The following is a 24,944-nucleotide window of genomic DNA, read 5'->3' on the forward strand; positions in this document are numbered from 1 at the left end:
ACCATAGCTGTATAGTAGGTTCCGAGGTCAGGTAGTGCGAATCCTCCTACCTTATTCTTCTTTTACTTATCTGAGGCCTCTTCCCTTTCCATATGAAGTTAATGATAAGTTTTCCTGTCTCTTTAAAGAATGTTATTGGTATTTGGATTGGGATTGCATTGTATTTGTAGACAGCTTTGGGTAGAATTGTCCTTTTCACAATGTTGAGTCTACCTATCCATGAGCATGGTATGTTTTTCCATTTATGTAGATCTTTTTTGGTTTCTTGCAGTAGTGTTTTGTAGTTTTCTTTGTATAGGTCTTTTACATCCCTGGTTAGATTTATTCCGAAGTATTTTATTTTTTTATTTTTTAGGGGCTATTATTATAAATGGTATTGTTTTCCTGATTTCCTTTTCATTCGTTCTCTTTATTGGTGTGTAGGAATCCAACTGATTTTTGTATGTTTATCTTGTATCCTGCTGCTCTGCTGAATCTTTCTATTAGTTCCAGTAGTTTTCTTATGGAGTCTTTTGGATTTTCTTAGTATCATATCATCTGCAAATAGGGACAGTTTAACTTCTTCATTACCGATTTCAATGCCCTTTATTTCTGTTTCTTGCCTTATTGCTCTAGCTAAGATTTCCAACACAATGTTAAGTAGGAGTGATGATAAGGGCATCCTTGTTCCTGTTCTTAAGAGGAATGTTTTCAGCCTCTCTCCATTGAGAACAATGTTGGCCATTGGTTTTGCATAGATGCCCTCTATTATGTTGAGAAATTTCCCTTCTTACCTATCTTATTGAGAGTTTTTATCAGGAATAGGTATCGGGCTTTGTTGAATCCCTTTTCTGCATTGATTGAGATGATTGTGTGATTCTTTTCTTTCCTTTTATTTATGTGGTGGATTACGTTGATTGATTTTCTGATGTTGAACCATCCTTGCATACCTGGTATGAACCCTACTTGGTCATGGTGTATTATTTTTTTTTGATATGATGCTGAATTCTATTGGCTAGAATTTTGTTGAGAATTTTTGCATCTGTATTCATGAGAGATATTGGTCTGTAGTTTTCTTTTTTTGGTGGTGTCTTTGCCTGGTTTTTGTATCAGGGTTATGCTGGCTTCATAGAATGAATTCGTAAGTATCACTTCCTTTTCTATGTTCTGAAATAGTTTGAGCAGTACTGGTGTAAGCTTTTCTCAGAATGCTTGGTAGGATTCTCCAGTGAAGTCATCTGGGCCAGGGCTTTTTTTGGTTGGGAGTTTTTTTTTTAAATTACCTTTTCAATCTAATCTCTAGTTATGGGTCTGTTCAGACTTTTTTTTTTTAATTTTGCATCCAATTGGACCAACCTTTATTGAATGCTTACTCTGTATAAGCAATGAGTCAGCCACCTTCACTGTAAGAGATCCATATGCGTGAACCAGTCACATATATCAGGCAGAGCAAAACAGAGGGAACAAATAAGTAATTCTCACTGACACTAGAAAATCTGAGTAAGCGTCCTTTACGCCAAGTTCTTTGTTGTTCTGCAACTCATTTGCACTCATGTGCTCTGTGACAGTAAGGGTCTGGCAGAGGGAAGTTTTGGCATTAGTCTTCCATTTGTACATATAATCCCCAATCCTCCATAAATTGCATGAGATAGCTTTCATTTTCTTCCAGTAGCTTGTCTGGAGCCTGCTCCTCATACAGCCTGGACAAAAGACCCTCCTCCGTGAGCCCACTACACTCAGAATACTCACATTTCTCAGACTCATGTTCAAAGTCAGATAATGGAGGCATACACAGCCTGCCAGTCTGAGGGTCCCAGTCCACCAGTGTTGTCCATAGCTCTTCCTCTGGCCCCTCCTCAGTGTCTGTGAGCTCCCGTGTTGGGTGGTCTAAGTCTCTGAGCTGGGGAACACATGGATACAATAATGTCTGTTGGACCAAGTTTGCCAAAGGGGCCTCTTGCTCAAATAATTTTCCTTGTACGCACACCTCCTCCTGCAAGTTAAGCTCTTGGTCTTCAGGCCCCACAGAAAAGTCAGCAATTCTTACATTATATTCATTTCTATGACCGTTTCATCTGTGGCTCTTGCTCTGCTGAGTGACTCATGTTGGGTGAGGGAAGTACCATTTGTGTTTTCCCCCAAGTCACAGAAAATTTTCCATGAAATGTGAAGCATACCCTAATTGTTTCACCTCGTCTTCTGCCTGATGAGGCTCCTGGTCCTTGCTGGGCTCAGTATCGTTAAGGTCGGATACATCACTGCTTTTTTCCATTGAACTTACATCCTTATAAGAAATTTTAGAATCATCCAGAATATTGAGGGTGATAAGATTAATCACAATTTTTTCAGCAGGTACAAAGAATCTTCTGTCAAATTCATTTTCATAGATCAAAATCAAATTTTGTGGGTGTTTCTCTTTGCCAACATGGATGTATCTGTACATGGAGTAGCCCATCACAGAAAAAATAAACATGGTAACAGATATGGGCAAAACATAGCAGAAGATGATTTTAACCTTCAAGGCCAACGTCTGATCTTTCAAAGTACTGATACAGAGCTCCTCTGAAGGCAGAGTGAGGCGAGGAGGCCCGGGGACGAGGGACTCCACGGGGATGCAGTACAGAGTGTCCGGCTCCAGCCAGGGAAGCACCAAGGAGTGGCTGGTCACACACTGTGACCACGTTCTGTTTGATTTGGTATTGTGCACGGACACGTTATACTGCAATGTGGGGTATATTTGTTGCATGGAAACAGAACCTTCTTCTGGATGTCTCTTCCACTTCTCTGGAGCCATCAGAACTACTGAAATGGATTTCTCATCACTAGTCAAAGCAACTGCTGGTGGGCCAATTTGTGTTTCGAAATATGGGTAGAACCGTCCAGTTTCTGCCCATTTGGAACAATCTGTTTCCCACACGGCCTTCACTCGGGCATAATACTGGTGTTCGTAGTCCAAGGTTTCAGCTGAGAGATCACAGTACGTCCTACTGATATTCCTGCACTCAGATTTATCTAGCCATTTCTTTTGTCCATATCTGATGAAATACTGCACAGTATAAATAACTCCAACTGCTGTCAGGCCCCACTGTAGGTAGGACGTTCTTCATGTTTATGGATGAGAAAGTGATATTTTCCGGTTTAGGCAAGCCACCAGAGACACAAGGAACTTGTGTCCTTGGTGTTCTTCATTCTCCTTTGCTCCAGGTGGGTTCAGACCAGTTGATGCACCTTAGATGGCCGCTAGCTAGCATTTAAGACCCCAGACGCCACTCTTCAAAGTGTGATGCAGAATGTTTTCTTAATAAATTTTATTATGCCAATTAACTTAGATGTCCCCTGAAACCTACCTGACTTTTAATATAAGTAAACATTTAACAGAACTCTTGAGATGGCTAAAACATACCCAGAAAGTTTTAAGAAGTAATGCGGAATAAAAGAAAATGATAGCTCATTTTTACTTCTTTGTTGTTGTTGCTGTCATGAGGAAACAAAGCAAATTTGCTTTTCCTAAGTGAACTATTCTCTGGAATGTGCCGTCAATCTTTAATGTTCATTGATTTGACAGACATTTTGGTTAATGCTTTGTAATTGTTTAAATGGTCCTCCAGAAATGCTATGCAAATTACCAAAACTTTACCAAATTCTGGCAATATAATAGGTTAAATAAAGAGAATTAATAATGTGACAGTGTTGAAAAGCAAAGATGTCACTGTAAGGACTAAGGTGGGCCAAACCATGGTGTTTTCAATCACCTCATATGCATGCAAAGCTGGACGATGAATAAAGAAGACTGAAGAAGAATTGATGCCTTTGAATTGTGGTGTTGGCAAAGAATATTGAATATACCATGGACTGCCACAAGAACGTCTGCTCAGATTTTCAATGTCATTTTGTGTTAGCTTGTGTAGGTAGTGTGTCTCTAGAAATTTGTCCGTTTCCTCTAGGTTCTCAAATTTGTTGGAGTATAGTTTTTCATAATACTCTGTTATGATCCTTTTTATTTCAGTTGAGTATGTTGTAATGTGCCCCATTTCATTTCTTATTTGGGTTATTTGCTTTCTCTCCTGTTTTTCTTTTGTCAATTTGGCCAGTGGTTTGCCCATTTTGTTGACCCTTTCAAGAACCAACTTTTGGTTTTGTTGATTATTTCTACTGTTTTTCTATTCTCTATTTCATTTATTTCTGCCCTGATCTTTATTACTTCCTTTCTTCTGGTGGCTCTGGGCTCCCTCTGCTATTCTTTTTCTATTTGTTCAAGTTGTATAACTAATGTTCTGATTTTGTCCCTTTCTTCTTTTTTGATGTGTGCTTCAATTGCTATAAATTGACCTCTGAGTACTGCCTTTACTGTGTCCCAAAGGTTTTGGCATGATGTGTTTTCATTCTCATCTGATTCTAGGAATTTTCTGATTTCACCTCTGATTTTTTCTATTACCCAGTGGTTTTTAAGCAGGGTGTTATTCGGTTTCCATGTAATTGATTTTTTTTTCCTTACTTTTCCTGTTGTTAATTTCTGCTTGGATGGATTTGTGGTCAGAGAAGATGCTTTGTATTATCTCAATGTTTTGGATTTTGTGAAGGGTTGCTCTGTAGCCTAAGATGTGGTCTATTCTGGAGAACATTCCATGTGTGATGGAAAAGGATGTGTATTTGCAGCCGTTGGGTGGCGTGTCCTCTATACATCTATGAGATCAAGTTGGTTGATTGTGCTTTTTAGCTCTTCTGTATCTTTGTTGAGTTTCTTTCTAGATGCTCTGTCCTTTACTGAGAGTGGTGTGTTGAAGTCTCCTACTATTATTGTGGAACTGTCAATTTCTGTTTTCAGTGCTGTTAGAGTTTATGTATTTTGGAGGCTTGTAACTGGGTGCACAGATGTTTATTATGGTTAAGTCTTCATTATGGATTGTCCCTTTAATCATTATATACTGCCTTGCCTTGTCTTTTACGGTGGATTTTGTTTTAAAGTCTATGTTATCTGAGATTAGTATTGCCACTCCTGCTCTTTTTTGGTAGTTATTTCCTTGATACATATTTTTTCCATCCTTTGATTTTTAATAAATTTACTTCTTTGTTTCTAAGGTGTGTCTCTTGTAGACAGCATACTGATGGATCCTGTTTTTTGTATCCACTCTGTTGCTCTCTGTTTCTTTAGGGTGCATTTAGGCCATTTACATTCAGTGTAAGTATTGATAGGTGTGAGTTTATTGCTGTCATTTTGTAGCGCTTTTTTTGTGCTGTTAACATTTTCTTTGTTCCTCTTACTCTTCTGTGCTGAATTCCTTTTGTTTGTAGATTTCTTTTTCATTTCTTTTGTTTTTGTGGATTTTCTTTTTATTGATACTTTATGTTTTTCTTCTTTATTTTGATGAGTAGGTTTGTTAACTTTCTTTGTGGTTACCTTGACATTTACCCTTATCTTCCTAGGTTTGAACCAGTCTATTATTACTTGGCATCGCCTTGCCTTCCTCTCCATTAGAAAGTACTATACGTATACCATTTATCTCCTCTTTTATTGTTCTGATGTTGTTGTCATTTACAGATTAAACTCTCTGGTTCTCTGTTGCAATTCTTTTGGTTTCGGGTAGTCCTTGAGAGTTCATTTCCTATGTTGGTATCTGGCTGGTACAATCTTGCATCCTAGATTCAGGCTGTGGTCTGATGTTGTTTGTTCGCAGACCAAAGGACTCTCTTTAATAATTGTTATAAGTTTGGTTTGGTTTTTATGTATTCCCTTAATTTCTGTTTATCTGGAAATGTCTTAATTTCACCATCATATTCGAACAAAAATTTTGCAGAATATATTATTCTTGGTTGGCAATTTTTTTCTTTCAAGGTTTTATGTATGTCATCCCCTTGCCTTCTTGCCTGCATGATTTCTGCCAAATAATCAGAGCTTAGTCTTATCATTTCTCCTCTGTATATAACTTTATGTTTTTCTTGAGCTGCTCACAGGATCTTTTCTTTGTCTTTGGTTTTAGCGAGTGTGATTATGATATGCCTTGGTGTTTTCCTTTTGGGGTCTATCCTATATGGGGTTCATTGAGCTTCTTGGATGGTCAGCTTTTCATCATTCATGGTATTAGGGAAGTTTTCTGTCAGCATTTTTTCAATGATCCTCTCTGCATTTTCCATTTTCTCTCCCTGTTCTGGAACCCTGATCACTTGCAAATTTTTGCTTTTGGTTGTATCCCACATAATTCTCAGGGTTTCTTCATTTTTCTTCATTCTTTTTATGAGTTTTCCTGAAACAGAGTTGTATCAAAGTGTTTGGCTTCAATTTCGCTGATTCTGTCATCCATTGTTTCAAACCTGCTCCTCAGCCCTTCTATGACACTGTACATTTCTGAAATCCTGTTGTTTATCTTTCGGAGTTCTAATTGTTGTTTTTGTATTATTTCTAGTTGTGAATTTATTTTGGCATTTTATTCCTGTATTACTTTCCTGATTTTTTCTGTTTTTTGTCTGTATTTTCCATGACTTTGTCTGCCTTTTCCAAAAATTTGTCTATTTTTTTTTCCTCATTTTTGCCTGGTTTTGCTTCAACTTTTGGATTGCTCTGGATATTACAGATCTCAGGTAGTTCTAGCACCTTTTCTTCTACTGGAAAGTAATCTGGTATTTTATTTTGGATGCCTACTGGAGCCATCTTGTCCTGTTTTTTATATGTTTTAATATTGTCTGCTATCTTTGGGACATTCAATAGTTATTTTCTTCATTTCTTGATTGTAGATTTGTTTGTTTCATCCTGCTTTTTTGTTTTATTTGGTTATGTCTGACCAGGTGGGCTGTGGATTCTTTGTTGTTTGCTCCTCTGTAGTCACGATACTTTTCAACTCCTTGTTCAATGGGCAGGGCCAGTCATTCAACTATGGTGCAGCAGGGCAGGTCCAGCTGAAGACAAGGGAGTGGGATAGGTTGTTTGTGGCACATACTAGGGCCGACATGGCAGGCCAGGAATCAGTGCTGGGCAAGTTCCAGTAGGCCATGCCTGTGCTGCTTGGGGGTGTGATATTCAGTGCACAGTGCAGGGAGGCAGGAAAGAGGGGGGAGGTTGTGATATGTGGCTCTAATAGGGGTATGGGAAAGAGGAGAGCAAGGAGAGAGAAACAGGAGCCAAAAACAAACAAGCAAATAAACCAAAGAAACCCAAACCCAGTGCTATCGAGTCCATTCTGACTCATAGCCATTCTATAGGACAGAGTAGAACTGCCCCATAGAGTTTCCATGGAGTGCCTGGTGGATTCGAACTGCCCACCCTTTGGTTAGCAGCCATTGCACTTAACCACTATGCCACCAGTGTTTCCACACAAATAAAGAAAAAAAAAGTGGTAAAGGAGCTTGCCATTGGAGTGGAGAGATGAGATACTGAGAAATGGAGAAAAGCAAAAAGAGAAAAAATAACTAGATAAAAATTTGGAAAAGAAAAGCCTCCAGGTGCCCTGGAGTCCCACCGATGGGGCTGCTAAGACCAGGAAAGTGGCTTCCAGGCTGCACAGTATAGCCTGGCTAGAGGGTGTATGGATGTCACACAGCACCAGGTATTCATGAGACATGAAAAGAAGATAAGTGTAAAGAGACAAGAACTGAGAAAGAAAGACAAAAGGAAAAAGAGAGAGAAAAGAAAAAAAAAAAAAGAAATGCCCCCAGGGATCCCCCCTGTGAGGCTGTGCAGATTGGGGGAGTGGCTCCTAACCCGTGCAGTGCAGCCCAGCTAGAAGGGGCACCGACACTGGAAAAGAAAAAGAACACACACACACACACACACACAAATAGAACAAAGCAAAAGAAAGCAAAACAAGGAAAAAAAAAACACCAGGGATCCCAGAAGTGTGGTGTCATGGGCCCGGGGAGTGGTTCCCCACTTGAGCGTGACTTTGCAGCCTTTCAAGAAGAAGCAAAGGTGGCACAGGGAGCCAGGTGTTCCAGAGAAAGGAGGGGGAGGGGGTAGGAGGCACACAAGAAACCAAAAGAGACTGAAAGAACCTACACTAGCTCAGGGGCCCAGCCAGTGCGGGCAGGGCGAACCCAAGTAGCATGAGGCCAAAGCAGTTGCCTCCTGGCCAAGAGACTGTGGCTGGCAGGAAGCAGAGGAGGCCGAAGGGGGAGGGAAGAAGGGGGATTAGGAAAGCATATGTCGCTCATTACTGGGTGCTCTGTCTCCTGCTGGCAACTTTGTGAAGCTGCTTTCTTGTACTTCCTCTCCGCTGATTTCCGACGTGGATGTGGTGAATCCAAGTGGCACGGACACTGCACTTCCCAGCTGGCAGAACCACTGCAGCCATCCAGGAAACTTGGAGGTAGAGCAGCAGGGAGAGAATGCGGGGTGGGAAAGTGTGTATTGCTGGTTACTGGGTGCTCTGTCTCCTGCTGGGAGTTCTGCGAAGCTGCTTTCCTGTGCTCCCTGTCTGCTGATCCCTGACAGGAGTCCAAGATGGCGGATCCATGCTGTTTTAGCTGATGGGGCCCTCCACACATATCTCTCCTTCCTCTCTGTCCTCAGTTTCTTATTCCATTCGGTGCTTGGCTGAGTTCTGTATCTCTTCATTTGACACTTCAGGTTCCAGGAATGACATTTGTCTTTGTTTTACTTAGTTTTTTGGGTCTTTGCTGTGGAGGGATGGCGTGGTGCTTCTGTCTATGGCATCATGCTGGCCGGAAGTATGTCATTTGATTTCTTGACTGCTACTTCCATGGGTGTTGATTGTGGATATAAGTAAAATGAAATCCTTGACAACTTCAATCTTTTCTCCTTTTCTCATGATATTGTTCATTGGTCCAGTTGTGAGGACTTTTGTTTTACACTGAGGCGTAATCTATACTGAAGGCTGTAGTCTTTGATCTTCATCAATAAGTGCTTCAAGTCCTCTTCATTTTCAGCAAGCAAGGTTGTGTCGTCTGCACATCACAGGTTGTTAATGAGTTTTCCTCCAATCCTGATGCTGCATTCTTCATCATATAATCCATCTTCTCAAATTATTTGCTCAGCATAGACAGGTTGAATAAATATGGTGAAAGGATACAACCCTGATACACACCTTTCCTGATTTTAAATCATCCCCTTGTTCTGTTGGAACCACTGCTTCTTGGTCTATTTACAGGTTCCTCATGAGCACAATTAAGTGTTTTGGAATTCTCATTCTTCAAAATATTATCCATAATTTGTTATGACCCACACAGTCGAATCCCTTTGCGTAGCCAATAAAACACAGGTAAACATATTTCTGGTATTCTATGCATCTAAGTGGGTTTTTTTTTTTTTTTTTGGTTTTATGCATCTAACATCACCAATGATATCCCTCGTTCCATGTCCTCTTCTGAATCCACCTTGAATTTCTGGCAGTTCCCTGTTAATGTATTGCTGTGGCCATTTTTGAATGATCTTCAGCAAATTTTACCTGTTTGTGATATTAATATTTTTCAATAATTTCTGCATTCTGTTGGATCACCTTTCTTTGGAATGGACACAAATACAGATCTCTTCCAGTAGGTTGACCAAGTAGCTGTCTTCCAAATTTCCTGAGTGAGCACTGAATAAACAAGTCCAAGCTGCACTGAAGGAATTGGTGAAAAACAAGGTTCCAGAAATTGAAGGAAAAGCAATTGAGATCTTTCATCCATATGTTGAAAGATCTCAATTGCTTTTCCTTCAATTTCTGGAACCTTGTTTTTCACCAATTCCTTCAGTGCAGCTTGGACTTGTTTATTCAGTACCATCGATCATATGTTCTTGATCATATGTTACCTCCTGAAATGTTTGAACATCCACCAATTCTTTTTGGTACAGTAACTCTGCGTATTCCCTTCATCTTCTTTTGATGCTTCCTGCATTATTCAATATTTTCCCCCAAACAATCTTTCAAAACTCAACTCAGGGATTGAATTTTTTCTTCAATTCTTTCAGCTTGAGAAATGCCAACGACGTTATTCCCTTTTGGTTTTCTAACTCCAGGTCTTTGCACATTTCATTATAATACTTTACTTTGTCTTCTTGAGCCACCCTTTGAAATCTTCTGTTCAACTCTTTCACTTCATCATTTCTTCCATTTGCTTTAGCTGCTGTATATTCAAGAGCAATTTTTGATGATGAATGTGATGTCATTCCTCTTCAATTTTTCATTTCTGGCATAGTAGACCATATTATTGTCTGATTCAGATCTTCAATACCAGTCCATTTCAGCTCACTAATGCCTAGGATATCCATCCTTATGCATTCTATTTCATTTTTGATGACTTCCAATTTTCCTAAATTCATACTTCATACATTCCATGCTCCAATTATTAATGGATATTTGCAACTATTTCTTCTCATTTTGAGTCATGCCACATCAGTAAATGAAGGTCCAGAAGCTCTACTCCATCCATGTCATTAAGGTCTACTCTACTTTGGACATGTTATCAGGAGGGACCAGTCCCTAGAGAAGGACACCATGCTTGGTAAAGTCGAAGTCAGTGAAAAACAGGAAGAACCTCAAGGAGATGCATTGACACAGTGGCTGCAACAATGGGCTCAAGCATAACTACGATTGAGGGGATGGAACAAGACTGGGCAGTGTTTTGTTCTGCTGTACATAGGGTTGCTATGAGTCAGAACCGACTCGATGACACTTAACAACAATGACTACTACTTTGAGGAGGCAGCTCTTCTCCAGCCATATTTTGAGTGCCTTCCAACCTAAAGGGCTCATCTTCTGGCACCATATCAGACAATGTTCTGCTGCTATTCATAAGGTTTTCACTGGTCAATTTTTTCAGCAGTAGACTACCAGGTCCTTTGTCCTAGTCTGTCTTAGTCTGGAAGCTCTGTTGAAACCTGTCCACCATGCGTGACCCTGCTGGTATTTGAAATACTGGTGACATAGCTTCCAGCATCACAGTAACACACAAGTCTCCACAGTACAAAAAACTGACAGACACATGGTGGACTGATTTATTAGAATCCTGTAAACAATTTCCCTTGGCAATGTTTCTGGGCTACTTCTAGTTCCATTAAATGAAACCCTTCTTAGGTTTCTGAAAGTCACTGGCTTTGTGGTAAGAACAGAAGGAAAACAATGCCTCCCTCCTCCTCTTGTCTGTCTTGTTGTATCGAATTAGGAAGAAGGAGGTTAAGGCTGTGCTCTGGGCATAGTTGCCAGCTATGTCCAGAAGGGGTTGGATTCCAACTGTCAATCATCAACAATAGACAAGAGTCCATTTCCCAGACAGGAAACTGAAAGTTCAAGGCAACTCCCAAGCAGATGATAGGAGATGTCTCTCAGGGCAGTTGGGAAGGGCTGAGGACCCTTCTGGCATGACAGAGACCCCCTAAGAGAAAGAGGGGGCCCTGGTGGCAAAGTGATCAAGAGCTATTGCTGCTAACCAAAAGGCTGTCAGTTAAAATCCACCAGCTGCTCTTTGGAAACCCTATGGGGCAGTTCTACTCTGTTCTGTAGAGTCACTATAAGTTGGAATCGACTCAATAGCAATGGGTTTGGGTTTTGGTAAGAGGAAGAGACTTCTCAAGACTTAAGAGTTGGGGCTATGTCAGCCTACTTACCACTTCCATACCTCTCAGGAAGGTGAAGTCTAGTTTTACTAGGTAAGCTGAAAGTTTTTTTCTAAACAATGATGCAAGCCACAGGCTAACAGCGCAACCTAGTCAGAGGAGGAGATCATAGTGCCCACCCAGAGTGGTGCCCAGCAGGCTGTCTACCTGAGTATCTATGGCCCCTGGGTCAGTTGGGGGTGGACTATCATCTTTTTGGAAGTCTCATCACTGGGTTCTTCCATGGAATCCAATCAATTACTCAGCCCATTATTCCTTCGGATGAAACAACTGCATTGCCATCCAGATGGTGCATGATTTAATAAAGTTCTATTCCAAACCTTGAGACCAAACAAAGGAAGCCGTGGCTGCACTGAAGGTCAGTGGCAGATTGGAGAAGAGGGTGGCGGCAATCAGATAGTGCTGCTAGAGAGCCTCAGCCACCTGCCACTACAAGTCCCAAATGATCAGAGGCAGATGGGAGTGAAAGTGCTCTGGGGTTGAACACAAACGACTTATTCTAAATGTAATTAGAGCAGCAATCTCTATAATTCAGAGAGAAGGGTCTGAAACTTTCGCCTCAGGTTGAGGGTAAGAGTTCAGGTGAATTGTTCGGTCCTCATTAACCAAACAAACCCAGCTCAGTTCTAATTGCAGCTTTTTTTTCCACAGCTATAATTATGCTGAGGAACAAGTCACATACTTCATCTTCCAACATCACATCAGACGAGCAGAAACCTGTAAAGCATGCACAGAGGTGAGGCATAGTCAATGTGCTGAATGAATGACTGTAAATACAGGAAGTTAAGGAAGAGACCCTCAGGAGAGAGGAGGTGACTCTGAGACTGCTCACCATGTGACAAGGTGACATTTTGCCTCATTGGGAAAGTAGGGCTCCTAAAGCTTTTCTGCCCAAATGTGGTGGAGGGGTCAGGGAGAGCTCTTTCAGAGGGCTTTTTACCAGGCTTGACCACCCAGGGCATAAAAAGCACTAGACTGGGCAGGCAGAAATCACCTGGAAGCTGTTATCCTTTCCCTCCTTTTTTCCTTCTTTCTCCCGTTTACCTTTACAGCTGAAGCCAGTCAACTGGCTACTCTCAGGAGTCAAGGACTTCCCCTTGCATCTGCAGTACCAAAGCTGGAAGCACCTAGGGGTCCACTAGCCCAACTCTTCTCTGATGGATGAGGAGAGCTTTTCTGATCTGTTTCTTCATTTGTCCAAATAATGGCAGACTCCAGAGTGGAAGTGCAAACCTTATTCTCAGTCCTTCAGGGGGCTCAATTATAAGAAAGCTGGTGGGGAAGTGAAGGCTGAAAGCTGAGGGAAATAGGTATCTTGATTTTAAAACAATACTAAAATGGGCTTAGGAAAGCTAAATAGACCAACAACCACGTGAGACTGTAGTGGTGATCAAAAGCTTGCCTCCACCCAAAAGGATCAGTTCCAAATAGTTTTATAGGTTGATGGTTTTATCAAACTTCTCGAGAAAAGATAATCTCTCTCCTCTACAAGTTGTTCCAGAGATCAGAGAAAGTGGGAAAAGTGCACAGTTGATTTATGAAGCCACGATAATCTTGATACCAACCCTGGATAGGGTCAACGGAAGAAAAGAACATTTATAGTATTAACTCAAATGAATAGTGTATTAAAAACAAAACAAAAACTATTGCATCATGACCATGTAGAGTTTATCCTGAAGATGCAAGAATGGCTCAGTGTCAAGAAATCTGTCAATGTCATTTGTCACATTAACACACTCAAAAATTAAAAAATATGTATTTTTATAGATGCACAAAAAAGCATTTTATAAAGTTTTTAACACTTATCTGTGATAAAAAGACTTTAAAGGTATCAGTAGAAGGAAATCTCCCCACCCCTATCAAGACAACCTACCAAAACCCTAGTGCATATATCATATGTAATAGAGGGGACACTTCAGAAGTATTCCCTTTAAAGTAGGAAGCAACATGAGGATGCTGCTACCACATACTAAATTAGTACAGTAAATTCTCAAAAGAAATGCAATATAAGACTAGGAAATGAAGAAACAAAATGAGTGTTTTTGCCAACATTGTTATCATTTACATAGAAAGACCAAGAGAATTAGACAAACTGTCAGAACAAATGAGAGATTCCTGCACATTTGCTAGATAGAAGGTCAGTATTCTAATATCAGTAGTATCTTCTACACCAGCAATGATCAATGAGAAAACATAATGGGGGCTGTTCTAATCTGTCCTATAAGGTTGCTATGAGTTGGAATCGATTAATGGACCACAACTACCACAGCCTCCACCAGACTGAGTCCAGCACAACTAGATGGTGCCCAGCTACCACCATTGACTGCTGTGACAGGGATCACAACAGAGGGTCCCAGACAGAGCTGGAGAAAAATGTAGAACAAAATTCTAACTCACAAAAAAAGACCAGACTAGAGAAACCCCAAGATTATGGCCCTCGGTACTTTTTTAACTCAGTACTGAAGTTACTCTTGAGTTTCACCCTTCAGCCAAAGATTAGACAGGCCCATAAAACAAAACGAGACTAAATGAGCACACCAGCTCAGGGGCAAGGACTAGAGGGCAGGGGGGAACAGGGAAGCTAGAAATAGGGAACTCAAGGTGAAGAGTGTTGACATGTTGTGGGGTTGGCAACCAATGCCTCAAAATAATATGTGTATTAATTGTTTCATGAGAAACTAATTTGCTCTGTAAACCTTCATCTAAAGCACAATAAGAAAAGAGAGAAATATGTCTGGAAAACCCTCAAATATGCAGAAACTAAATAATATACTTCTAAAAAATTTTTTTTTTAAATAACCCATGGGACAAAGAAGAAATGAAAGGAAATTAGAATGCATTTTAAACAGAATGAAAATGAAAACATAGCATGTCAGAATTTATGTGGTACCCCAAAAATATGTGTTGAAATTCTAACCCTGCATCTGTAAATAGGATCCTGTTTGGAAATAAGGGTTTTCTTTTGTTATATTAATGAGTACATACCAGAGGAGGGTGGGTCTTAAACCTAATCACTTCTGAGTTAGAAAAAGAGCAGAAGAGACACAGAGATTCACACCAGGACCAGAAGAAAATAGATGATGGAGGCAGATGCATCTATAAACCCAGGAACACCAAGGATTGCTGGCAGCTACTAGAAGCTGAAATAGAAAAGGAAGGACCTCCTCCTAGAGCCATGCCCTGAATTCAGACTTCTAGCCTCCTGAACTGTGAGAAAATAAATTTCTGTTCTTGAAGAAAGAAAGAAAACATAAAAGCATCAGTGTGGGACTGGGTAAATGAAGTGTAGAAGATGTAAATGATGGAGATATGGAGCAGTTAAAGGGGAAGAGCTGTGAACATGGGTAGGTCTCAAAATTGTAATGTGAAGTGACGCGGGGTGATGGCAGAATGGTAGTATGCTCAAGGTTTATCCCTCATTTTTTAAAAAATTTTGGTTTAGGTGAAAGTTTACAGCTCGAGTTAATTTCTCATACAAAAATTTATGCACATATTATGTGACATTAGTTGCAATCCTTACAAAGTGACAGCACGCTCCCCCTTTCCACCCTAGATTTCTTGTGTTCAATCAGTTTCTGTTCCTTCCTGCCTTCTCATGCTGCCTCCGGACAGGAGCCGCTCATTTGGTCTCATGTATCTGAATGCACTAAGAAGCACTCTTCTCACGAGTATTATTTTTGTTTTATAGTCCAGTCTAGTCTTTGCCTGAAGATTGGGCTTCGGGAATGGTTTTAGCTCTGGGTTAACAGAGCGTCTTCCATAGTTTCAGGGTTCCTCCAGTCTCTGTCAGGCCATTAAGTCTGGTCTTTTTACATGAATATCCCTCATTTAACGCCGCACTTCATAGTTTGGGAAGCACCTTCTCACTCGTGGTCTCATGTGGTCCTCATGAGACATTTGCGAGGTGGCAGGGCAAGTATGTCCCTCCTCTCCTCACTTTACAGGTGAGAAAAGTGGAGCTCCGAGAATAAACAACTTGCCCAAGGAGATGAAGGAGCCAGGACTATAGCCCTGGCCTTTTTCCCACTACATGAGAGCCAGGGGTGTGGTGGCTGGGCTGACAATAGTCTTAAAGCCAGTGCTTTGCAAAACTTCTGCTGCAAAGCACCTAGTTTTTGTTTTGTTTTTCATTATCTTTTCAAATTTCCAAACCACATGGACCAAATCTTTTGTAAAATGCATTAAAAGTGAATTATTAGAAGAGTGAAAATAAAGACATAAATTTTAACTCTCAATTGTTTATTATTCAATTTAATACGTATTATCAAATTGCTATACAATTTTTGCAACTCTCAATTTCTGTACTTATCTCCCTGCAGACTGGCACTGCCCCGTGGACCACACTTTGAGTAACACTGTTCTAGTTTTGTGCCTCCCTTCAGCCTTCCATCCCTGTCACTCTCCTCACCTGGCCCTGGAGACCCAGAAGGGAAGCCTCCCTCCTCCCAGGATACAGACTGGGGCTTGAAAAGAGCGACCAGGCCCTCAAGGCTCAGCAGGCCACTCAGTCCCTGTCCTGGAGCATGCCTTGCTGGAGACAGGTGTGGGGAGTAGAGGGGTTGGGGGGGATAGAGAGCACCTTGAAGGAATAGAAAAAGTAGCAGCCAGGAGAAAGCCAGCTGCTGGTTGATAATAGAGGAGGGACAGAGTTATACAACAGGGTGCACTGCCAGAACACTGATGTGGAGCGCTTTAGCTATAGAAAAGTGCCTGGCAGCTGCCTCCTGGTCTTCAGAGAGGCAAAATGGAGTGAGCTCATTGCCTAGGTATATCTCTGCCCGTGCAAATGTCTTTCTGAAAAACATCTGACTTTACTCTGGGCTGCTCGTTCAATAAGATCAGGGCATTGGGGATGGATCTGGGCTGAGACCAGCTTCCTGGGCATGTGGCCTGCTCAGTTGTACAGTCCTCTTGCTTAGAAGGGCTCTGCGCTTGGCTTCAAGCACAGGGGTTGCTGTCTTGAAGTTCTTAATTTTGAAGAAGGGGCCCCATGTTTCCATTGTGCACTGGGCCCTGCACATTATGTAGCCAGTCCTGATTTGGGGCGTGTATGTAACAAGGCAATCCCCAGCAGGCTGCCTTGGGAGGCACTGGGTGAAGGACAACCAGGCTGGATTTCCTCCCACGAGACAGAACAAAAGTGCTGAATCCCTACGGAGCCTGAGAGAAATTGGCAGTCAGGGCGAATCGCCTATTTCTCCAAGTAAGTCAGACACATCAATTGTGTGTGGGGGGTGGGGTGGGGGAGGGAGGGAGGGGATAAAACTGTTCCAAGAATACACAATGAGTTTATAAGATCTGTTTGTGTTTCCAACTGAAGTGACTCAAACCTCACATCCATCTTTGCCCCTGGATTTCTCACTCTACTTCCCTGCTTCAGTCCATCTTGGGTCTCTGGTTCCATGAAAAATCTGTTTGCCTTGAGTCTCTCTGGGATCTCTCTGATTTTACTTCCAAATTCATATCTCTGGGGCCCAACTCTCGTTATGGCACAGCTCTGCTCAAAAAAAACCATCCATGGGTCTTCCTCTTACAGAATCAAACCCTAACTGGCATTCAAGGCTTACTTGACAGCTAAGCCTTATTTCCTTATTTCTACCAACTCCCTTCCACCTCTCCTCTGCTTTAGAAAAGCAGGACTATTTACTATTCTCCAAACACACCTTACAGTTTCTGCCCATGGACCATGAATGTGCCTCGAGCACTCTCCTTCCATCTACCTTTATCAAACAAAATCCTACTCCTCCTTCAAGGTCTAGGACCATTGTTGTCTCTCTTCCAAAGCTTTCACTGAACAGAGTTTATTACTACCTGATTCTTGCATTGCTGTGTCTCCTACCAACCCAGCACCTCTCATATTTTATGGCAATGATCTGGTTCTATGTCTGTCTCCACCTCTGGGTTTTGACCATGTCTTAGTCCCTTTTCTACCCCCATGGCCTGGGGTGTAGTAGCTGCACAGGTAGGGTTCACTAAGTGGAAGTCTCCATGCAGCTTTTTTGGCCTGAATTCAGTTCTCTGTCTTTGAATTATGGCATCAACTGAAGGCTTTTGTGAAAAGTAGACTGTAAGCTGGCTGAGGGTCTGGTCAATGTCATCTGTATCTTTCAGCCCCCTGAACATAGTCAACTCTAAAGCAATATGTATTGAATGAGAAGAGTGAAGGGCACACTGGCTAATATTAGGAAATCTCCTGATTTGCTTTGCACACTAAGGTACTTTTAGAGAAAATCTATAAAGTCAGCTAAAGCCTTAAGTCACTAAAAAGCTATATGAGTGAGACAGAGAAAGGGAATATGGGTGAAAGAGTGTGTGAAGGAAGGAGGGTTGACAGGGAAGGAATAACCAAACTGCTGAAAGAAGGAATGAAGGAAGGAATGGATGAGTGAGTGACTGAGTAAATGAACTAATTTAATGAGCAAGCAAAAGAGTAACTGAGTGAGTAAGCAAGTGAATAAATGAACCAATTCTTTCTCCTTGGTCTTTAGAGGTCTTGTTTAGCTTCTGGCTTCCTGATCTCTCAGCAAGGTTCTCTCCTTCCTCAGGTTTTAAGTCACAGCTGGCCTGTATCCAAGGATGTGTTCTCAAACTTTTTTTTTACTTCTTTTAAATATATATATAAAGGAGCTCCAAAAGCAGTGCCACCTGCAAACTCAATTAATTACTGATGTTCTTCATCATTTATCAAGCACCAGCTGTTGCTTGTAATCTTTAAAGGTAGTGAAATTAAAAGAATTAAGAAACAATTATGTCTGGAAAAAAATAACCTCCCCAAATATAATCACCTTCTGATGAAGAGCTTCCTGCTGAGGTGGCTGGGGAGAAGGGGGAGGAAGCGCCCGCGATCCACCACCAAGGCTTCTGCAGCTGGTCTGTGGGGAGATGAGTCGTGACCTGCCAGTGCGATGTGGAAGAGAGCAGTCCCTTATTCAGGAAGCTCAGGAAACCAGGTGAAGCAGAGCTGTTGTGTGTGTGTCTGTCTGTGTGTGTAGGGGGCCCCTAGTGCCTCCCCACACCAGAGGATAAGAGTGCCAAGGAAGTCCAAGCTGCTGGGAAGCTTGGTACTCCCTCTATCCCTCATCACTGTGGAGAGGGAGAGGTACGGCTTGGGACAGTCAGGGAAGGACAGGGGTTCTAGAGCAAGAACCCACCAAGATGACAGCCAGCTGCTGACATCCCAGGCTAAACATGGGGCTCTGCACTTGGGGCATTTGCCCATCCTTCTGGTGTGTTGCCAGCAGGAACTAATTAATACATGGCCTGGAAACTGCTGCCCAGCTTCCCCATCTCCTGCCACTCGAGAGCTGGAAAAAAAAGCTCAAGCCTCTCTGTGGCTCACTCGTTTCCTGGGAGAACCACAAGGACCCCAGATACCTTCTCCTGGGCAGATACCATGGAGCTCTGCAGCTTGCTCCTTTGAATGTGTTTCTGGGAGCTCATCCCATAGCTCAAAGAGAGGCCATTCCTTAGAGAAATGCCTGTAGTTTGCTAGGCAACCTTGGGGTAGGCACTTCCCTTTGCCTAGGACCTTAGGCCTTCACGGGCCCACCATTTCCTTTTCTCTATTTTTTTTATATGAGTTTGGACTACAGCAGTGGTTCTCAAGCTTTCTTGTGCATCAGATAACCCTGGAGGGTTTGTGAAAGCATGGATTATTGGACCATCACGCAGAGTTTCTGATTCAGTAGGTGTTGCATTTCTATAATGTTGCCAGGTGATGCTGATGCTGCTGGTCTGGGGACTACACTTTGAGAACCACTGGACTAAAAAAAAAAACTAGATGGTGCCAAAAAGTGTGTTGCCAGGTACAAAGCAGTGTCCCATTTGTCTCCTCATCAGGTTCCCAGAGCACTCCAATGAGCTAGGGATTCTTCACCCCTTTTAAAATTGGGAAACAGACTCAGGCAAGCATTGGTTTGTCCCAAGTCCCATGCCAGTGAATAGTGAAGCCAGGATCTGAAGCCAGACCTTCAGATTCCAGGCCTTACCATTTCCCCCACAGCCCACGGCCTAGAGAAATCCCTAGCTTACTTCTCAGCTCCAACATTTGCCACTCCTATTCATTGTGCCTTCATTTGGGACATTCATTTGCTAATGTGGCACAACTCAAAATGAGAAGAAACAGCTGCAAAAATCCATTAATAATCAGAACACGGAATGTACAAAGTATGAAAGCAGAAAAATTGGAAGCTGTCAAAAATGACATGGAACACACAAACATTGATATCCTAGGCACTAGTGAGCTGAAACAGACCGGTATTCGTCATTTAGAATTAGAAAATCACATGGTCTACTATGCCGGGAACGACAACTTGAAGAAGAATGGCATTGCATTCTTCATCAAAAAGAACATTTCAAGATCTATCCTGAACTACAATGCTGTCAGTAATTAGATAATATCCATACGCCTACAAGGAAGACCAGTTAATATGACTAATACTCAAATTTACATACCAACCATTAAGGCCAAAGATGATGAAACTGAAGATTTTTATCAGCTTCTGCAGTCTGAAATTGATCAAACATGCAATCAGGATGCATTGATGATTACTGGTGATTGGAATGCGAAAGTTGAAACGAAGAAGAAGGATCAGTAGTTGGAAAATATGGCGTTGGTGACAGAAACTATGCCAGAGATTGCATGATAGAATTTTGCAAGACCAACGGCTTTTTCATTGCAAATACCTTTTTTAACCAACATAAACAGCGACTCTACACGTGGACCTCGTAGGATGGAATACACAGGAATCAAATCAACTATATCTGTGGGAAGAGACAATGGAAAAGCTCAATATCATCAGTCAGAACAAGGCCAGGGGGCAGCTTTGGAGCAGACCATCAACTGATCACATGCAAGTTCAAGGGGAAACCGAAGAGAATTAGAACCGAAGTACAGCCTTGAGTATATCCCACCTGAATTTAGAGACCATCTCAAAACTGAAACTTGCTCTTGAACATAGAGTAGCTAAAGTGAAAAGAAGAAATAATGATGTAAAAGAGTTGAACAGGAGATTTCAAAGGGCTACTCAAGCAGACAAAGTAAAGTATTATAATGACATGTGCAAAGACCTGGAGGTGGAAAACCAAAACGGAAGAATACGCTCTGCATTTCTCAAGCTGAAAGAACTGAAGAAAAATTCAAGCCTTGAGTTGCAATATTGAAGGATTCTACAGGGAAAATATTAAGACTCAGAAAGCATCAAAAGAAGATGGAAGAAATACATAGAGTCACTATACCAAAGAGAATTTGTCGAGGTGGGGCCAAGATGGCAGAGTAGTCAGATGCTTCTGGTGGTCCCTCTTACACCAAAAACCCAAAGAAACAAGTGGATCGATTATATGACAATCTAAGAGCCCTGAACATAAAAGGCAAAGTTGAGGAATTGGACTGAGCAGCAGGGAGAGGAGAGATGGTTCAGAAGCAGTGAGGAGTTGCCAGGCCTGACCCAGGGGGAACAGGCAACCCACAGACCAGACCCACTGGTGCAAGTGCAGTGAGGCAAGCAGTGACATTTGGGACACATTGTCCACAACAGGAGAGACCAAGTGGCAGACAGTTTACTCATGCCTCCAGAATCAGTGAAAAGCGGCACTCTTGGCAAAAGATAAGTACTTGCATCTAATCTACCGTGCAGACCAAAAAACATCCCTTTGGAAAAAACTCTCCCATTTAACTGACCCCTCCCCGCTGTGCACTGGGTCGTGAGTCAGCTTCAGTGATAGCTGCTTTTCCAGGGCTGGAAGTAGTACCTGTCATGTACCCTGAGCAGTCCTCCCAGCCTTAGAGAATGAGCAAATTAACAAAGAGGGGGAAAAATAATCTGCTGGCCCCACTAAGCTGGGAACTCAGGGCAGAAACAGCTCCTTCGCCTAGGCACAGGCATAAGCAATCCACAGACTTTAAATTCCTTTCACCCCAGCAAAGACCTGTATGGACCCATTTCAACAGTGTAGACCCTCATTAGCATGGTACAACAGGGTATATACCTGAAGTCTAACTTCAACAGTTTCAGCTATATGGTGGAGAGGCAGGTTCTTGATGTTTGACACTGCTCTGCCTATTAGGCAGGGTCCTCACCTACCCACATCAGGGGCCTGAGAACTGGTGGCTTCACTCACACCAACAAGCCACCATTGACAGTGGTCCAAGGATAAGTGGTGCCTCCCAGTCCTTACAGCCAACACCATTGGGCGCCCACAGTCTGTCTGCAAAACCCACCCACCTAGGTACTATAGGGAAGAGGGACATGCTTTCCTCACAGACACTCAGGGGCAGTTATCAGACCTCTGCCTTGCTGAATGCATGACCCCTTACTGAAGCCAGATACCTGTGCCTACACCAATCACACCTGCTCGTCTAAGACAGTAGGCAAGAACTTGCGCCACACATTTGGTGACCAACTACCTGGACACCTGAACTGAATCCATACAGAAAAGTAAACAGACTCCTGGGCTCATATACCTAGTAACAGCTCTAGCCACTTGGTGACAGGATGATAGAGCTTCAAAAGCATAAATAATCAAACTAGCTCACTTGAGCAGCCTATTTGGGCATATCAAAACAAAACAAAACAAGAAGCTAGGACACAGTAAGCAAACATAAAATAAATAAGTACAATAATTTATTGATGGCTCAGAGACAACAGTCAATATCAAAACGCATAAAGAATCAGAATCAAGAAATATTCTGGATGAAAAGAACTTCCTGGAACTATCAGAGGTAGAATACAAAAGATTAATATAGAGAACTCTTCAAGAGATCAAGAAGGAGATCAGACAAAACTCAGAACAAGCCATGGAATGCACAGACATAGCATTAGAGGAACTTAAGAAGATTAGAGAAGAGCATAATGACACACACAAATCCATATAGACACAGCAAACTGAAATCCAAAAGATTAACAATAAAATTTCAAAATTAGACAAATCAATAGTCAAAGGAGAAGAACTGAGGCAATGGAATTCAGAATTAGTGAGATTGAAGATAAAGTACTTGACACCAAAATATTTGAGGAAAAATAAAATAAAACAATTAAAAAAATGGAGAAACCCTAAGAATTACTGGGACTCTATCAAAAGGAAAAACTTATGAGTGACTGGAGTACCAGAACAGGGGGGATAACAGAAAATACAGAGAGAATTGTTGAAGATTTGTTGGCAGAAAACTTCCCTGATATCGTGAAAGAAGAGAAGATCTTTATCCAAGATGCTCATCAAACCCCTCACAAGGTAGATCCCAAAAGAAAGTCACCAAGACATAATCAAACTTGCCAAAACCAAAGATAAAGAATTAAAAAAAAATTTTGTATTGTGCTTTTTTTTAAGTGAAAGTTTACAAATTAAGTCAGTTTCTCATACAAAATTTATATACGCTTTGCTATACACTCTTAGTTACTCTCTCCCAAAGAGACAGCACAATCCTTCTCTCCACACTGTATTTCCATGTCCATTCAGCCAGATTTTGCTCCCCTCTGCCTTCTCATTTCCCCTCCAGACAGGAGTTGCCCACATAGCCTCGTCTACTTGATCCAAGAAGCTCACTCCTCACCAATATCATTTTCTATCTTACAGTCCAGTCTAATCCCTGTCTGAAGAGTTGGCTTTGGGAATGGTTCCCTCTTGGTCTAACAGAAGCATCCCTCTTCCAACCCATTGTCCAGGCCAGTCCATGTCTGAAGAGTTGGCTTTGGGAATGGTTCCTGTCCTGGGCCAACAGAAGGTCTGGGGACCATGACCACGGGGGTCCTTCTACTCTCAGTCAGACCATTAAATCTGGTCTTTTTATGAGAATCTGGGGTCTGCATCCCACTGTTCTCCTGCTCCCTCAGGGGTTCTCTGTTGTGTTCCCTGTCAGGGCAGTCATCGGTTGAAGCCGGGCACCATCTAGTTCTTCTTGTCTCAGGCTGATGTAGACTCTGATTGATGTGGCCCTTTCTGTCTCTTGGGCTTATAATTACCTTGTGTCTTTGGTGTTCTTCATTAAAGAGAGAATTTTAAGAGCAGGTAGGAATAAACAAAAAGTCACCTACAAAGAGGAATCAGTAAGACTAAGCTTGGACCACTCAGCAGAAACCATGCAGGCAAGAAGGCAATTGGATGACATATATAAAGTCTCAAAAGAAAACAACTGCCAGCGAAGAATTACATATCTAGCAAAACTGTCTCTCAAATATAAAGACTAAATTAGGACATTTCCAGATAAACAGAAGTTTAGGGAATTTGCAAAAACCAAGCCAAAATTACAAGAAATGCTAAAGGGAGTCCTCCAAATAGAAAATCAATAACAACAGATAAAAACCCAAGACTAGAAAACAGGACAGAGCAATCAGATATAAATCCAGATAGGGAAATCATGAAAATGAATCAAAGATTTTGGGAGGCGGAGCCAAGATGGTGGAACAGACAGACGTTTCCAGCGAACTCTCTTTACAACAAAGACCCAAAAAAACAAGTGAAATGAGTATATTTGTGACAAGCTGGGAGCTCTGAGCTTCAAAGGCAAGCTTAGAAAACGAACTGAGGGGCAGGCGGAGAAAGAGACCGTTCAGAAGTGGAGAGGATTTACCGGACCTGAATCGTGGGGAGCCCTCAGGCACCATTCCCGGAGTGGCAGCAGCGGGCTGGTACTAGCGTTCGGCCGCAGTTTCCTCGAGAAGCAGCCGGCAACACAGCCTACTCACACCTCTGGAGCCAGAGAAGAACAGTGCTCTCAGCAAAAGCTAAGTACTTGCGTATATTTTACAGTGCCCCCCACCCCCACACCGCCTTCAGCAGCTGAATTTCCTGGGCCTGAGAAATGCTCTGTTGAGCACCTAGAGCCATCCTCCAGGCCTTGGGGAAGGAAAGACTTTGCAATTGGGGGAAAAGATAATTGGCTAGCTTCACTAACTGGGGGACCTCAGGACAGAAGCGGCTCCTGTCCAGGCATAAACCATCCATGGACTTTGAGCACCTTTCCCTTCTGCATGGACCTGTGCAGTCCTATTTCAGGAGAATAGGCCCTTGCTGGCAAACTCCAACCATTGCAGCTGTGCAGTGGAGAGGTGGGTGTTTGATGTTTCACATTGCTTTGCCTATTAAACAAGGTCCTCAGCTATCCACATCAGGGACCTAAGGACAGGTAGCTCCACTCCGGTCACCCAGCCACCCATGAGAGGGGTCCAAAGATAACTGGTACCTCCCAGTCCTTACAACCAAAAACATTGGGTGCCCATGGTCCATCTGCAGAACCCACTCACCCACACGCTCTAGGGAACAGGGACAGGCTTTCCTCAGAGACACTCGGGGGTCAGATCTCAGCCCCCTGCCGTGTTCAGAGTGTGACCCCCTGTTGCAATCAGATACCGGTATATACACCAATCACCCCTGCCCCTTTAAGACTGTAGGACAGAGCCTGTACCACACACTTGATGATCAGCTA

At 42.3% G+C, this 24,944-nt stretch overlaps 1 pseudogene; it reads right to left on the reverse strand.

Moving 5' to 3' along the window:
* Positions 1-790: 790 nt before the first annotated feature.
* On the reverse strand, positions 791-2,880 carry LOC100669996 (interleukin-20 receptor subunit alpha-like; annotated as a pseudogene).
* Between the last annotated feature and the right edge of the window lie 22,064 nt (positions 2,881-24,944).

This window comes from Loxodonta africana, chromosome X (assembly GCF_030014295.1).
Source record: "Loxodonta africana isolate mLoxAfr1 chromosome X, mLoxAfr1.hap2, whole genome shotgun sequence".
NCBI classification, from domain to species: domain Eukaryota; kingdom Metazoa; phylum Chordata; class Mammalia; order Proboscidea; family Elephantidae; genus Loxodonta; species Loxodonta africana.